We start from the raw sequence: 19,160 nt of genomic DNA on the forward strand, positions 1-19,160 counted from the left end.
AAACAATACTATTTTAAATTAACCAACACCTTAAAGCACCGTGAATTTTGTATGCCGCGATAGTGTGGACATATACAAATTCAACATTTGTAAAAGGAGGTTTTACCCATTAATTTTATTATCTTGTCAACCTAACTTTTTGACAAATAAAATTAATAGTTGGTTTCCTTTGGTCACACAAATAATAGCAGTGACTCCGATGGGGAGGATACTATTAGTCGTGCCTAAGTGTGTACCATTACTTGACACTAAGTCCATTAATAAGATTGTGCCCCTTCCGATGGGGAAGATCACACGCTCTTAATTAACTTCCTATAGTAATCCAAAAATTGAAGTTTCATCTAGTGATCTACAAACAAGCTCATCCGATATGGAGGAAGGCACACAGAGCCAACGCGCAAGCTTGTTGCATCACTTATAAACCAGTAATGGAGACCGTGGAATTTATTTAAAAAAATAAATCCCTCTCCCACTTAGTTATTTAAAGTGAGGAATTTTGACTATGCTAGCCTACTTAACATGCATACTAACAAGCACACACAGTCACAGAATAAAAAGCAATAAATAGAAAAAACTAATTTTCAACTATTATGGCTTTTATCTATTGCTGTCCTCGGTGTGTCGCCAACCCTATCTGCTGCCATCTTTGGCCACAACCACTGGGTCTAGTTGTCACATCCATCTTGCTCCTTGTTCCGCTGCGCCTTTGGTCCTCAAAAGGTTCCACACCTTGCAAGATTCGATCCGCGACATAAATAGAATTTTACATTTTTTGATCCTATATTCCTCGAAGGAATGTACATGTAACTAGATCAAAAATAAAATCCTAATAAAACTAAATACAGCTCGTGCTGTATTTTATAATACAATCATGCATACACAACAAAATGCCCTTGACATGTCCAAGGGTCCAATCACACACATAATAACTATAAGCCATAATAGTTGGATCCTGCATCCACAAAGTTAGCACATCCTACTATTAACCTGCCTAAATTATGTATGACATGTGCATAATTAAACTAATACCAAATACACAAAGACAAAACCCTAGTTCTGATACCAATTGTTGGTTGCTAATCAGAAAACCTAATGGTTCCACTGTACAAAAATTTTGTACAAAGGTCTGAACCTTTTCTTAACTACCATGTGTTCTTTTAAATTAAACTTGGATCGCCTGCGGAACTTAACACGTTTAATCCAAAGTTTAATCTATTTGCTCTTTTAGGTTTAGACTTGGATCTCCTACGGAACTTAACACGTTCGATCCAAATCACCTAGGTTATTAATTTCATTAAATATTAATTTCATTAAATATTAATTTCTAAAATTGGCTTCCAGGACTGCATGGCGAGGCACATGACCTTCTTGGATATGGGAACAACCACCACCGCCTAGACAAAGCCTTTTAAGGAAAGCTAATATTTTATTTCCTTAAATAACTTTAGGTCAACCGAAAAGAACAATCAAATCACAAGGAAAAGAAAAACAAAAGAACACAACATCGAAAACAAATTCGAAATACTAGAATCACATGCCTCTTGTATTTGGTATTTTTATAAAAGAATAAAACTAGTATGATGCGGAAATTAAATACTAGTATACCTTTTCTTTTGCAAACTAAAACCTATAGGTCTTCTACCGTATTCCTCTTCTAACCTCGGACGTTGTGTGGGCAACGATCTTTTGAGATGAGAAACCAACAAAGCACCTTCTTCTCCATTCTTTAAGTTTCGGCCAAGCACAATGCTTCCAAAACATGAAGATCTTTTTCCACCAACCAAGCTCCAAGGGATGTAAGCTTTCTCTCCTTCTTCTTCAAGGTAAAATCCGGCTACCACTTGATCTCCAAGGAGGAAGAGAGGTTCGGCCACAAGGATGGAGAGAAGAGAAAGGGAAGAGGCCGGCCACACCAAGGAATAAAAGAGGGAGAAAATAATAGAGGTTGTTCACCTTGAAGGCTCCTAAAACCCCCTCTTTTATAATCCTTAGCTTTGGCAAATAAGGAAATTTAATTACAATAAAATTTTCTTAACCTTCCTTGACATGAATTAATTAAGAAAAATTAAACAAAATTTCCTAATCCCTCATGTCATGGTCGACCACCTCATGGAGAGCAAACAAGATAATTTTCAATCAACAATTAAAAATTCCTTATTTGTCTTCAAAGATTTAAAAAAAATAAAATATCCCTTTAAAATCCCTTCATGGTTGATAAAAAGAAATTTCTATAATTTTAATTTTTCAACATGTGAATAATTTATAGAGAAGAAAAATAAAATATCTTTCCAATCTACAAATAAGAAAAGAAATTTAATCTCTTTCTTTAATCTTTTGTAGAACCTTATAAAAGAGATATTTTAATTTTTAATCTCTCCAATAAATTATATCTTTCACATAAGAAAATTTTAAAATTAAAATTCTTTTTTAATTAAATAGGGCCGGCCACTAAAGCTTGGGTTCAAGCTAGGGTCGGCCACCCATGAACCAATGGTTTGGCCGGCCCTAGCTTGATCCACAAGCTAGCTTGGCCGGCCCTACACCTTGGGTTTGAAGGTGAGTATAGGTGGGTATAGTACTCTATAAATAAGAGGCCATGATAGGGACCGAGAGGAGGAATTGGTTTTGGTCTCCCGATAAAATTAAGCATCCCGTGTTCGCCCCGAACACACAACTTAATTTTATCAATAATAATTCATTCCACTAGAGAACTATTATTGACTATCGTACCAATCCCAAATTACATTTTTGGGCTCCTTCTTATTATGAGTGTGTTAGTCTCCCTATGTTTAAGATGTCGAATGACCACTAATTAAGTGAGTTACTGACAACTTATTTAATTAATATCTTAGTCCAAGAATAGTACCACTCAACCTTATTGTCATGTCGGACTAAATCCACCTGCAGGGTTTAACATGACAATCCTTATGAGTTCTTCTTGGGGACATTATCAACCTAGATCACTAGGACACAGTTTCCTTCTATAATCAACAACATATACTATAAGTGATATCATTTCCCAACTTATCGGGCTTATTGATTTATCGAACTAAATCTCACCCATTGATAAATTAAAGAAATAAATATCAAATACATGTGCTTGTTATTATATTAGGATTAAGAGCACACACTTCCATAATAACTGAGGTCTTTGTTCCTTTATAAAGTCAGTATAAAAGAAACGACCTCTAATGGTCCTACTCAATACACTCTAAGTGTACTAGTGTAATTATATAGTTAAGATAAACTAATTCTTAATTACACTACGACCTTCCAATGGTTTGTTCCTTTCCATTTTGGTCGTGAGTTACTGTTTATAATTTATAAGGTATTGATTACATCATCTTCTGTATGTGACACTACATACTATGTTATCTACAATATAAATTAATTGAACAACTACAAACAAATGTAGATAATTTGACAAAATGTGATTCTTTATTCATAATAAATGTTTACAAAAGCTTAGGCTTTCAGTATACACTCTAACAGATGTGCGTAGATTGTATACACTTATTTAGCATGTTTTGACGCACATTCACATATTTTGCACATGTTTTATCTACACATTTTCGTACTTCCAGCTTTGCTTTTAGCATATTTACTCTTTTTGTTCGGAGATATGCTTTTGTGCATTTTAAGTACGCAAGAGTCATATTTGGAGAAAATTGATGTTGCCGGCAAAATCTACCACTGAACGAAGGAGGAAGGTACCATCCCTGAGTGCCACATGGCCCTTTCATGGGGAGTTGCCCAGGTCGTGTAGTGATCCTCACCTCTGCAGCACTGGCAGAATGAAGGAGTGTCCAGGCCATGTGAGTATCACACGGCCGTGCAAGCCTTCTAGAGCCAAAGCAGTGCATGGTCGTGTTAGTTAGAGCCCTAGAGCCAATCATTTGATGATTGTATTATGGACTTGTTGTATCATATTCTTATATAAATAAAGGTATTTGTTTTTGGTTATTATACTTACTTGTATTGGTGCCAAATAAATTAAGTATAATAGCGTCCTTGAGTAGAAGGTTCTCACCTATATCAATCGGTTAGTTGAACCGATAGTGAGATGATAGAGGGAACACTACTCTTAATCATTCCTAGTCGAGTATTAACATTCAGGGACAATGTTAATGCAATAAGACTAGCATGTATGTCAACTCGATGACTTGATCTCACAAGTCATGAATATAGAGATATCAAGTTGACACATGAGTATGCATTGGAGAATGTATACTGAATGACCCGCCATGAGAAAGTATCATGGATCGTTATATGAGTGTCATATACTTTCTCAAGTGACTATTAGTATGACTACTAGTCCTTAGACCTGAAGTCACCATGGTTCCCTACATAAGGAGTTATGTACTTTAGTTTCGTCAAATGTCACCCGTAACTGGGTGGACTATAAAGGCGATTACTGGGTATGTAACGAATTATGCAGAGGGATGTGAGTGATGTAGATGGGATCTATCCCTCCTATATGACGGGAGCGACATCGATATTCTTGATAGAGTGAGACCACGAAGTGCATGGTCATGCCCAAATGAGTTAATATGAGATATTGAGCTCATTTGATTTAGAGAGTCTACTTGGAGATCAAGATTTAGATTGGTCAGAGGATGACACGGTCTATGCCTCACATTGATCAATCTAGATGTCTAGAATAGAAGGACACTTGTCATATATTGTGAGGAGTCACAATTAGTAGTCACAAGGTGATGTTGGATCTCAACATTCTTGTAACTTGGATAGTAATGATGTGTTGCTAGATACTGCTTATTACTTATGCTCCTAAATGGGATTAGGGGCATTGTCAACGTTACAAGAACCTATAGGGTCACACACTAAGGACAATTAGATGGAGATTAGGTTTATATGATGAACCAAGAGGATTAGATTAATGTGATGAATCAAATTGGATTAAGAGTAATCCAAATTGGGCTAATTGAGTTGAACTCAAGTTGATTCATGTGTTCAATGAGTCTAATTTAGATTATGACTCATTGAATCAATTTAATTAAATGAATTAGATTCATTATATTAAATTGGCTTGAATTAAATGGTTGGATTAGATCAACCATGAGAGAGATTAAGTCAAGTTTGACTTGACTTGAGAGGAAGATGAAGAGTCAAGTGTGACTTGACTATATGCCACCTCATTGGTGAGTTGGCATTGATTGGGCCAATGATGATGCTCCACATCTTCATGGTTGTTTAAGTAGGATGCCACCTCATGGGAGTTACCAAGAGTTGTGACTCTTGGCATTCCATGGAGGTTACAACACCTCTTAATGTGGTCGGCCACATCAATTGCATCACGGGGTTTTTTCATTTGGTGAAGTAACTCTCATCTTCATCCTCCTAGAGCTCTCTCTACTTGCTCTTCCTCTCCTCATCTTGCCGAACCCTACTAAGGTGCTAGCACACTTTAGTTTGGTGATCTCCTTCTTGTGTTCGTGTGGATACTTCTAGAGGGTTGTCTACTTTGACAATCTTGAGATCCTACACCTTCGGACGAGCGGGATTCGCGAAAGGCACGCATCAAGGGTAAAACTCGTACTCTAATGTAGATCTAGAGTTTGTAAACTCGTACTCGTAATGTTTTCTAAGTTTTATTTTTTGCACGGATCCGGTGGCGGGGCTTTCGGGGTTTCCGCGACGCGAAAAAGCGGTTTTCGCGGCCCGAAAAACCCAACAGTGGTATCAAAGCCACGTGCGAAGACTTGTACGAGTTTATTTTGATTTTTATGAAAAATATAGCTTCTGTAATTTTCTGTAAATTTAAGTTTTTATGGATTTTTATGAGTGATTTTCTCGTAGCAGCGAAGCACAAGTGTTTATACACTTGTAGGCTTCGACTACCGAGAAGATTTTTCCGAAACGGCAAGGTTTCACCCAAAACTTTTTGGGACAGCGGACTAAGGCTCTGTAGGATCGTTTAGGGACACTCGCGATGGTTAGATCGAATGTAGGGGCGTTGCCCCTGGCCCCGCAACGGGATTCGTTCCGCGATTGCGCTCGTAAACCGCTAAACGGGACCGACGAAAAATTTTACTCGTAAAAATTGTAGAAATTAGTATTAAAATTACAGAAAATTATGGAAATTACTTAATTTTGAATTATGTATAATTTTTGATAGTCATGGCCCAAAAAGACCCAGTCTGATTGGATTTGTGTTGTAATTCATATTACGGCCTGCGCGCCGTCATTTGTGTTGTGCGTGTTGTACATTTGATTCGCGACCTGCGAGTCGTGCCTTTCTCTATTACTTATTCTTGTTGTAAATTAGCTTAGACTCGAATGTAACTCGAGTTTCAAAATTGTAATGTACAAAATTGGAGCGGTGGAAGGTCCACTCGAGACGGAGTTACGAGGAGGGCACGAGCAACACAAGGTGGTCAAAGGGAGGAGCTTGAGAAATTGTTGACCCTAGGTTGACAATCCGATCTTCTCATTGTCTTGAGAAGATCGTAGTAGGGCCATGACTAATCACAAATTAATTTAATTAATTGCTTGTGTGTATGTGATGCATGATTAGTAATTAATTAGTGCCTAACGATTAGATTAGATCTAAATCGTGTACAAGATACACCCTTTCGATTAGATTAGATATATCGCGTATTTGATACACATCGATGATTAGATTAGATCTAAATCACATCAACTCAATGCCTACCGTGCCGTGATACCTATCACTACCTCTATCACATGTGTTGTTGAATCTGCCAAAGCAGAGCAACACATATTATCTTGGTAGGGACAATCTTGGTCCCGCTTATCAACGCATGGGCAAATACAAACTCAATTAGATTGAGTATTCCTAGTTAACTCGGTTGGATCGAGTACAACTATAGGCATTCTTCCAATGGTTAGAAAGATAGGGCATAAATCACATTTATATTAATTCTTGGGCGTATTAGCCAAAGCTAACTCAAGTTTTAATATAACTGCGGATAATGATCCTATAAAAAAGAGTTGCATAGAGATGTAATTGGTAAATCGTTACCTACCGATCATACTAAATCTTGGGCGTATTAGCCAAAGCTAACTTAAGGGTTAGTATGATGTGGATATTGTCCCACATGAATTATAGAATTCAGTGGGAGCATCATTTAGTTAAAGGCCTAATTAAATGATTTAAAAAATATGATATTTATTTTCTACATTTTTCTGTTGTGGATAACCATGACGTCGAATACGAACACCTTCTCTCTGCGTTCTGTCCTTGAGAAGGGCAAGCTCAACGGAGCAAATTTCCTGGACTAGTACAGGAACTTGAGAATAGTTCTCAACCAGGAACGTAAACTGTACATTCTGGGGCAGCCCATTCTGGAGGCTCCTCCTGCCAATGCCACACGAGCAGACAAAGACTCTTACAAGAAGCATCAAGATGACGCATTAGATGTGTTCTGTCTAATGCTCGCGACCATGAACTCTGAGCTTCAGAAGCAACACGAGTTAATGGGCGCATACGATATGGTTGAACATCTTCGTCAACTGTATCAAGGACAAGCGAGGCATGAGAGATTTGAGATGTCAAGGGCACTGTTTCAGTGCAAGATGTTAGATGGGGCTCCCGTAGGCCCATATGTACTCAAAATGATTGGGTACATAGAAAACCTACAGAGGTTGGGATTCCCGCTTGGCCAAGAGCTGGGCACTGACCTGATCTTGCAATCCTTGCCGGATAGCTATAGTCAGTTCATTCTAAACTACAATATGAACGAAATTGACAAGCCACTGCCCGAGCTGCTTAGCATGTTAAGAACTGCTGAGCTGAACCTTAAGAAGGCAAAGCTCCACTCTATTCTGATATTTCAGAAACAAAAGGGCAAGGGAAAGTCCCAAGCCAAGGGCAAAGGCAAGGCACTAAGCCTAAAGGAGGGGTCGCCAAGGATGCTACCTACTTCCACTACGGTCAGACCAGGCACTGGAAGAGGAATTGTAAGGTGTACCTGGAAGATCTTAAGAAGAAGCGAAGTGAGACTTCCACTTCAGGTATATATGTTATAGAAGTCAATTTATCTATTTCTTCATCATGGGTATTAGATACCAGATGTGCATCTCACATTTGTACTAATGTGCAGGCGCTGAGAAATAATAGGGCATTGGCGAAGGGCGAGGTGGACCTACGCGTAGGTAATGCAGCACGGGTTGCTGCTGTTGCTGTAGGGACTTATTTTCTATCTCTGCTCTCTGGGCTTGTATTAGAGTTGGATGATTGTTGTTATGTGCCTATATTAACTAAGAACATAATTTCTATTTCTTGTTTGGACAAGAAAGGTTTCTCTTTTATAATAAAGGACAAATGTTGTTCAAGTTTATTTAAAAGATATGTTCTATTGTAGTGCACCTCTGATGAACGGACTCTACATTCTAGACCTTGAAAGCCCTATCTATAACATAAATACCAAGAGATTCAAGTCAAATGACATGAACCAAACCTATCTCTGGCACTGTCGCTTAGGTCATATAAATGACAAGCGCTTATCCCAGCTCCATAAGGATGGTATGCTGGACTCATTTGATTTTGAATCTTATGAGACGTGCGAGTCATGTCTACTAGGCAAGATGACCAAGACTCCCTTTAGTGGGCACAGTAAGAGAGCGATTGACTTGTTAGGTCTTATACATAGTGATGTATGTGACCCTTTCAATGTCGCTGCTAGAGGCGGTTATAGGTACTTCATCACATTTATTGATGACTTTAGTAGATATGGTTATGTGTACTTGATGACACATAAGTCCAAATCCTTTGAAAATTTCAAAGAATTTAAGAATGAAGTACAGAACCAGCTTGGCAAGAGTATTAAGATATTTCGATCTGATCGAGGTGGAGAATACCCTAGCCATGAGTTTCGTGACTATCTAGCTGAGTGTGGGATTCTATCCCAACTCACTCCTGCTGGAACGCCACAGTGGAATTGTGTATCCGAAAGGAGGAATCGTACCCTATTAGATATGGTGTGATCTATGATGAGTCACACAGATCTTCCGACATACCTTTGGGGTTATGCTCTAGACACGGCAGCTTTTATACTCAACCGAGTTCCATCCAAGGTCGTGATAAAGACACCATATAGGATATGGACTGGGAGAGATGCCCAGGTGTCTTTCATGAGGATTTGGGGTTGTGAGGCTTACGTTAGACGTCAAGTCTCAGACAAATTAGGACCCAAATCTGACAAGTGCTACTTTATTGGATATCCCAAGGAAACTAAGGGATATTACTTTTACATTCCCAGTCAGCACAAGGTAGTTGTGGCAAAGACTGGGGTCTTTCTAGAAAGGGACTTTATTTCTAGAAAGACTAGTGGGAGCACGTTTGCTCTTGAAGAAGTTCAAGATGCGAACAATAGCACTGATGCCTGGATGGAAGTTGAACTGGAAGCACAAAGTGTTGTGGATGATGTTGTTCCACAAGGAGTTGAGGAACAACAACCAGTTCAAGTAGACATACCTCTTCGCAGGTCTGATAAGGTACGTCGTCAGCCTGAGAGATACTCATTTCTCTTGTCTGACCATGATGACGTTGTGCTCATAGAGGATGAGCCTACCACCTATCAAGAAGCTGTAATGAGACCAGATTCCGAGAAATGGCTAGAGGCCATGAGATCTGAAATGGAATCCATGTACACCAACCAAGTATGGACTTTGGTTGATCCACCTGAAGGGGTAAAACCCATTGGGTGTAAGTGGGTCTTTAAGAGAAAGACTGACATGGATGGACTTATCTATAAGGGTCGCTTGGTAGCTAAAGGTTTCAAGCAGATTCATGGTATTGACTATGAAGAAACCTTTTCTCCAGTAGCGATGTTTAAGTCCATTCGGATCATGCTTGCTATTGCAGCCTACCATGACTATGAGATATGGCAGATGGATGTCAAAACCGCGTTTCTGAATGGAAACCTACTCGAGGATGTGTACATGACAAAAACTGAGGGTTTTGTAGATCCACAGCATACTAGCAGAGTATGCAAGCTGCATAGGTCCATTTATGGACTAAAGCAAGTTTCTCGGAGCTGGAATCTTCGATTCAATGATGCAATCAAACAGTTTGGTTTCATCAAGAACGAAGATGAACCTTGTGTCTATAAGAAGGTTGTAGGGGACATAGTTGTCTTCCTCATATTGTATGTGGATGACATACTGCTCATTGGGAAGGACATCCCTATGCTTCAATCTGTCAAGACATGGCTAGGGAGTTGCTTCTCAATGAAGGACTTAGGTGAGGCATCCCTCATTTTAGGGATACAGATCTATAGAGATATATCTAAGAGATTGCTTGGCTTAAGTCAGAGTACATATATTGACAAGGTACTCCTTCGGTTTGCCATGCAGAACTCCAAGAATGGATTTCTGCCGATGTCACATGGCATGAGTCTTTCGAAGACTCAAGGTCCTTCTTCTAGAGAGGAGAGAGACCGCATGGATCAGATCCCTTATGCCTCAGCCATAGGATCGATCATGTACGCCATGCTATGTACTCGACCTGATGTCTCGTATGCTTTGAGCATGATGAGCAGATACCAGTCAGATCTTGGTGAAAGTCACTGGATAGCGGTCAAGAATATTCTTAAGTACTTAAGAAGGACTAAAGAATATTTCTTGATATATGGAGGCAATGATGAGCTAGCTGTAAAGGGTTACAGTGATGCTAGCTTCCAGACCGACCAGGATGACTATAGATCCCAGTCGGGGTTCATGTTTTGCATTAATAGTGGTGCTGTGAGCTGGAAGAGTTCGAAGCAGGACACAGTAGCTGATTCTACAACAGAGGCCGAGTACATTGCTGCATCAGAGGCAGCAAAGGAGGCAGTTTGGATCCGCAAGTTCATCACTGAACTTGGGGTGGTTCCTAGCATTGCTGACCCCATTGAGCTCTATTGTGACAACAATGGAGCTATAGCATAAGCGAAGGAACCTTGCTCACACCAGCGGACCAAACACATACTATGGCGCTTCCATCTCATTCGAGAGATTATCGAGAGAGGAGATGTGAAGATATGCAGAGTACCTACATAGGCTAACATCGTAGATCCCTTGACCAAGGCTTTGGCACAGAGGAAGCATGATGGTCACACCAGGTCATTGAGGCTACACTGATTGGCACTAGTGCTAGTGGGAGATTGTTAGATAGAGCCCTAGAGTCAATCATTTGATGATTGTATTATGGACTTGTTGTATCATATTCTTATATAAATAAAGGCATTTGTTTTTAGTTATTATACTTACTTGTATTGGTGCCAAATAAAATAAGTATAATAGCGTCCTAGAGTAGAAGGTTCTCACCTCTATCAATCGGTTAGTTGAAGCGATAGTGAGATGATGTAGGGAACACTACTCTTAATCATTCCTAGTCGAGTATTAACATTCAGGGACAATGTTAATGCATTAAGACTAGCATGTAGGTCAACTCGATGACTTGATCTCACAAGTCATGGATATAGATATATCAAGTTGACACATGGGTATGCATTGTAGAATGTATACTGAATGACCCGTCTTGAGAAAGTATCATCGATTGTTAAATGAGTGTCATATACTTTCTCATGTGACTATTAGTATGACTACTAGTCCTTAGACCTGATGTCACCATGGTTCCCTACATAAGGAGTTATGTACTTTTGTTTCGTCAAACGTCACCTGTAACAGGGTGGACTATAAAGGCGATTACTAGGTATGTAATGAATTATGCAGAGGGATGTGAGTGATGTAGATGGGATCTATCCCTCCTCTATGACGGGAGCAATATCGATATTCTTGATAGAGTGAGACCACGAAGTGCATGGCCATGCCCAAATGAGTCAATATGAGATATTGAGCTCATTTGATTTAGTGAGTCTACTTGGAGATCAAGATTTAGATTGGTCAGAGGATGACACGGCCTATGCCACACATTGATCAATCTAGATATCTAGGATAGAAGGACACTTGTCATATATTGTGAGGAGTCACAATTAGTAGTCACAAGGTGATGTTGGATCTCAACATTCTTGTAACTTGGGTAGTAATGATGTGTTGCTAGATACCGCTCATTACTTATGCTCCTAAATGGGTTTAGGGGCATTGCCAATGTTACAAGAACCTATAGGGTCACACACTAAGGACAATTAGATGGAGATTAGGTTCATATGATGAACCAAGAGGATTAGATTCATGTGATGAATCAAATTGGATTAAGAGTAATCCTAATTGAGCTAATTGAGTTGGACTCAAATTAATTCATGTGTTCAATGAGTCTAATTTAGATTATGACTCATTGAATCAATTTAATTAAATGAATTAGATTCATTATATTAAATTGGCTTGAATTAAATGGTTGGATTAGATCAACCATGAGAGAGATTAAGTCAAGTTTGACTTGACTTGAGAGGAAGATGAAGAGTCAAGTTTGACTTGACTTTATGCCACCTCATTGGTGAGTTGGCATTGATTGGGCCAATGATGATGCTCCACATCATCATGGTTGCTTAAGTAGGATGCCACCTTATGGGAGTTACTAAGAGTTGTGAGTCTTGGCATTCCATGGAGGTTACAACACCTCTTAATGTGGCCGACCACATCAATTGCATCAGGGGTTTTTTTCATTTGGTGAAGTAACTCTCATCTTCTTCCTCCTAGAGCTCTCTCTTCTTGCTCTTCCTCTCCTCATCTTGCCGAACCCTACTAAGGTGCTAGCACACTTTAGTTTGGTGATCTCCTTCTTGTGTTGGTGTCGATACTTCTAGAGGATTATCTACTTTGACAATCTTGAGATCCGGCACCTTTGGACGAGCGGGATTCGCGAAAGGCACGCATCAAGAGTGAAACTCGTACTCTAATGTAGATCTAGAGTTTGTAAACTCGTACTCGTAATGTTTTCGAAGTTTTATTCTTCGCACAGATCCGGTGGCAGGGCTTTCGGGGTTTCCGCGACGCGAAAAAGTGGTTTTCGCAGCCCGAAAAACCCAACAGGTCGTGTGTGTCTCACGGTCGTGCAACATATCCAGATGCCAAGAAAGTCCTAGCCATGTCCTAGACACGGCCGTGCAGGAGTTCCAGAGCTAGAGGCAGAGCCGGTCATGTAGATCTACACGGCCGTGCAAGGGGACAGTGGAAGAGCATGCTAAGGCCGTGTGAACATCACATGGTCGTGTCACCTGGGCAGTGAAGGGAATGGACCAGACGGTGTGATCTTCACACTACCATGTCTTGGGGTCGTATGGTGCCCAAACCCTACGTATATATAAGGGTTTCTTCCTCATTTGAAAGGGGGATTCTCCCTTTTGGGGAGAGGACGAGATTTGGGTGATTCCTCACCGTTCTTGGAGGGATTTTCCGGCGATTTAAGGGCAGATCTTCAACGAATCCACTCCGGGAACGAGGATTAGATCCGAAGATGGTTCTTCATCGTAGATAAGCTTTTATTCGCTTTATCTTCTTGGATTTGAGATCAAGATGCTTGTAGTCTTTTTATCTTTGGGTTTTTTTTCATGTTCTATGGATTAAATGATCTCTTTGTTCTAGGATGGAGGAAGTATTTGTATCATGAATTTGATGTAAACTCTTGTGGATTTGTTGTAACACCCATGAAATAATAAGCTATACCTATGGGTATTTTTTGTTTAGAATAAAAGGGAAATGGAAATAGATCCAAAAAGAAAGAGAGGGTAAGGTTTGAACCTTGAACCTCCCACAAATGATAAAGTTAAATTTGTAACACCCACTAAGCTTTTTAGATAAGTATATGAATGTAGTATTTTGCCTTAGAAAAATAAAAGGAAGTGGGTTGAAGCAAAATGAAATAAAATGAAATAAAAAGAAGAGGAGGTCAAGGATTGAACCTTGAACCTCTTATATTATAATTTATAGAATTAATTGGTAGAAACCAATTGGGATAGAGAGAAGATATTGATAGCAAAGGAGGGAAACTCATGATAAGGGTGAGAGAAAAAGTTAGCCAAAAGAAAACAAGAAAAGAGCAAGAGAAAGGCAACTTGCCTTCCTTCCTTCTCTCCCTCTTTCTCTCTTCTCTTGCCGAAAAATAAAAGAGGCTAATTAGGGGGATTCATTCCCCCTTATTTCACCATGAATGATGAGGATAAATAAATAAATAAAAAAAAAAGAAAATAGGAAAAAAAGGCTAAGGGAGAAGGAAAGCAAAAACTAATTTTGCTACTTCTTCCTCCTTAACATAAAAGGGAGCAAGTAAAGAGAAGAATTCTAATTTTTCTCTCATTTTTCTCATTCTCTCCTCTCCCTCACCGAACCCTCAGCCCCTCTCCTCCATCTTCGGCCCCAAGCCAAGGTTTTCTCCTAAGAAAGCCTAAGATACAAGGAGGACTTAGCAAGAGGAACAAGGGAAGGGAACTAGAAGAAGAGGCTACTTCTTCCATCACCATACCTTAGATCCACAAGCGAAAAGGATGTAAGCTTCCCCTCACCTGTGGTACAAGGCTTTTTATGTGATTTTCAGATTTTATGAGGATTATAAAACCTAGAATAGAATTTAAGAAAATTCGGCCAAAGAAGAGTTTCAAATCTAGGAAGGTTTAAACAAGTCATCATTTCGTGATATTTTTCTATGCTATGTAGGAAGGTTTTCCTTCATGTTTTTATACCTATATGATGCTTGGTCAGAGGAGTACGTAACCCTAGAATTTCGGCCAAAAATATTTTAAAGAGGTTAGGGAAATCATTGTTTAACCAAACTAGTACAAGATTCCCTCCATGAATTACTAAGGATCTTTTATTGGTTTTTCTTGCTTGAAAGTTACTTGGAACCAAAGGAAATCCCCTCATATGTTTCGGCCAAGAAAAGAGCTTAGGGTTAGGAAGACCTTTAAATTTAAGTAACCATGTTTATATGATAGAATATAGAGTTCTCTTAAAGAATTGCATGTTGAATATTGCTAGAAATTCATGAACTCTTCATTAAGATTTTCGGCCATGTTAAGATGGATAGCTTAGGAAAGCTTAAACAAAATTTTAACATGCTCAAGACCTCTGTGATATTAAGATATGAACGTGGTTTAATGCTCTCATGCTTAATTAAGGTGTAGAGAATTTAGTTACATGATATATGACTTGTAAGGTCACAAGGGTCCTAGCTTGTTTATGAACCAAATTGGTATATGATGTTCTTAGTAATTTTTGTCATGAAACTTACTTAGGTTTTCCATGCTTTAGGCCACTTAAAACCTAGTTTAGAGAATGGTAGGTTTCGGCCATGAGGAAAAATAAAAGAAAAAGGAAAGAAACCTAGGAAGCCTAAGACACAATGCACATGTATGTTTATTATGCTTGTCTTTATACATGCTATGAAACTTGTATGACTTCCTATGCTTTTAGGCTATTTGAAGCAAAGTTAACCACTGATGGGTCTCGGCCAAATAGGGTTTAAATGACCTAGAGGCCTTAGAATTGAAATCAATTGTGTTAAAAATGCTTCTTATGGAAATATGATAATGTGGTGATTGTGTCACATGCTTGTATAATTTTTCCATGACCTAAATGGACCATTGTAGGTCTCGTCCATGAAGGGATAGATGCCCTAGAAACCCTAGAACAAAATTTAAATATGCTCATGTCACTCTACATGAAATATGATAAGTAGAAAGCCAAAGTTCTCATGCTATATGTTGCTTAATGACCTAAAATGAGGCTAGGGTATGTTTCGGCCATACCCTTTGTATGATACCTTATTATGAATTTATACATGATGTTAGTTCAAGTTCACATGCTTGTATGCTTGTTTTTAGCCCTAATGAATACTTGTGAAATTTTGGCCATGACATATGTTAAAGGCTTGAAGAACTTAGGAATTAGCTCAAATATGATTACTATGTTACTTGGAAGAAAAATGCTATAAATATGGTTTAAGGTTTCCTTGCTTTCATGACATTTGGGACCTTGTTTCACACCTGATAAGGTTCGGCCACATGAAGTTTAGGGACTTGGAGAACTTAGAAACCAAGTTAATCATGCTTATAATGCTTCCTATGAAATTGATGTGATGATAATTTAGGTTCCACATGCTTGGAGGTTATTTTTACCTAAATTGATTTCTAAGGGGGTTCGGCCATAATAAGAACCCAAGGGATTAGGAAGCTTAGAATCCAAGTTAACTATGTTACCATGTTTCTTATGATAGTATAATCACATGATACACCCTTATGCTTAAACATGTATGCTTGTGATTCATACTTTCCATGATATGACATGTGCTAGAAATATGCATGCTTTTATGATATGCTATGCATGCTTTTATGATATGCTATGTGGTGAAAATATGCATGCTTTTATGATATGCTATGTGGTGAAAATATGCATGCTTTTATGACATGATGTATGCCTAAGTGATGCATACCTTTATGATATGATGTATGCCTAAGTGATGCATACTTTTATGACATGATGTATGCCTAAGTGATGCATACTTTTATGATATGATGTATGCCTAAGTGATGCATACTTTTATGATATGATGTATGCCTAAGTGATGCATACTTTTATTATATGATGTGTGCCTAAGTGATGCATGCCCTTATGATGTGTGATATGTATAAGTATGACATGTACTTTACTTTATATGGCTTGTACCAAGGGTGGGCTCCATAAGCGCCCCGGGGTCGATGGAATAAGACTCGGACCTCGTTAGGGATGGGCTCCTAAGTGCCCCTAGGTCGATGGAGTAAGACTCGGGCCTAGTATGTTTGCCTTGTAGGGTTCAAGACTTGCTACCTTGGACCTACATAGGTTGCGCGCAATATGTAAGTGGTACATAGCCGGGATCCCCTTTAAGTTGAGATTATGTTCAAGTATATATGTAAGAAGAAATGGTTTTAAAGATCATGAGACATACACATGTTTTTCGGATACATGTTTTCAAAATCATATTGCATATACCTTATGATCATATTGTGATGATGTTATGATTTATGATATGCCATGATTAGATATGATTATGTTATGTTTCATGCTATGCTTTAAGAGCTTGATATGCCATGCTACCTTATGATGATGCTATGATATGCCATGATTAGATATGATTATGTTATGTATCATGCTATGCTTTTAGAGATGATATGCCATGACTAGTTATGATTTTGTTATGTTGCATGATATGCTTAAAGAGTATGATATGTTATGCCATGACTAGTTGAGATCATGTTATGTTGAGATATTCTTTGATCATGTGATGATTTTCGATTTTAGTGAGTAGGAAAGGAACTTACTGAGCCATGAGTGCTCATAGCTTAATTTCCTTGTACCACAGATATCGGAAAAAGCTGGATGAGCTAAAGGAGAAGCAGGAGAGGCAAGGAGATGTGTGTGGCGGTGGCTAGGCAACCAAATAAGAACCTGCTTTAAGAACTTTTAAGAATTACGCTTTGGTTTCGTAAATTGTAGTACTATATGGGTAACTTGATGTTATGTTTCTATTTATCTTGTTATCATGTTATGGAAACCATATTAGTGTAGTTCTGATTTGAAAACAAAAGAAAAGTTTTATTAAACTAAGAAAAAAAAAATTATTTCAAGTCTTCCGCTGTAATATGTACATAGAGTATCGTAGCCCCGTCCCTTAGGGTTAGCAGGGAGGCCGGGCGTTACAAAATGGTATCAGAGCCAAAGTTATTGCCAGCTCACTACACACACATCAAGCCTCCGACCTGCCGCTCCAAGTAAGAATGCTTATGTTTAATTTTTTTTGTTATATGTTGATGCTTAATTTTCATGTTATATAACTTATGCTTTATTTATTTTTCTTCCTTGTTATATTGCCTATGCTTTATTTTCTTTGCTATATTGCTTATGCTTTATTTCCTTATGTTATATTGTTTGTCACTCTATTCCTTATTTTTCCTTATGTTGTTTATGGTTTAGTTTCATGTTTTGCTTGTTTATGTTTGATGCTTTATTCCATGCTTTTAGTTATAATTTAGATTAGGATTACGTTTTGGTAGCTTAGGAATAATACCAGAACAAATAGATAGAAACAAAACAGTACGTTAGATGGGCTAAAAACGATAACCACTTACACTAGTCTGTTTGTCCTTATTTAGATAAACATGGTTAGGACACGCAATGCCCGAACCGGAGGGACTGTGACTCCACCAGACCTGACGCAGGTAGTCGCAGACCTCCAGCATCAAATCGCGGAGCAACAACAGCTGATCACTACCTTAATGGGTCAGCAAGGCAACCCAGTTACCCCACCGGCAAATCAGAATGCACTACCGGTTATACGTACAGCCGCGCCAGTGCCCCCGGCAGCTCCTACTCCGATGGTCCGACAAGAGGCCTATCTGATTCAGTGACAAAGGCTCAAGCCGGAAGCATTCTCGGTAAACTGCGAACCATGGGATGCACAAGCCTGGCTCAAGACCGTGGAAAGCATAATGGAACTACTAGATTGGCCTGAACACGAGAAGGTCAAATGCGCGTCGTTCTGCCTTTCCGGAGATGCCCGGATGTGGTGGGACAGAGTAAAGGCGAAAAGACAAATAAACCAAATGCAGTGGACGGATTTTGAGACAGAATTCTTAGAGGAATTCTTCCACATGCAAGTGACCAACAAGCACTATGATGAGTTCACTGAATTCCGACAAGGTGATCTGTCAGTTAACGAAGCCATCAAGAGGTTCAACCGCCTAGCACGACTGTGCCCAGAACTGATCCGTACTAAAAAAGAAAGGGTCTGATTAATGTTAAAGATGCTCCGACCCGAGATAGCCCTGAACGTAGTCGGCGGAGTTAATAGACCGCAGACTGCAGAGGAGCTAGTCAGCAGTGCCCTAATTACCGAGCACTACCAGAAAGCAATGAACAAGGGCATGAACCAAGCACTGACCGGAGGACAAAAATCGTACAATACCAGAACCGACTGGAAAGGAAACTCAAGTGGAAAGAGGAAACAGTGGAATAAAACAAAAGGTGGTCCGACCAATAAGCAGACCAAGTACCCTCAATGTGCCACATGTGGGAAGATGCATTCTGGAGTATGTCTCCTAAGTACCAGAAAGTGCTATAACTGCGGAAAGGAAGGCCATCTAGCGAGAAATTGCCCAACTCAACCTCAGGCACCACCTCCGCAGAACTTTCAGAACAGGAGTGCCCCCGCACAGCTTCACCAGATGCAAGCTGCCATAGAAGGGACTTCAATCAGCCAAGGAAGA

The sequence above is a fragment of the Zingiber officinale genome, chromosome 9A (assembly GCF_018446385.1).
Source record: "Zingiber officinale cultivar Zhangliang chromosome 9A, Zo_v1.1, whole genome shotgun sequence".
In the NCBI taxonomy this organism is placed as follows: domain Eukaryota; kingdom Viridiplantae; phylum Streptophyta; class Magnoliopsida; order Zingiberales; family Zingiberaceae; genus Zingiber; species Zingiber officinale.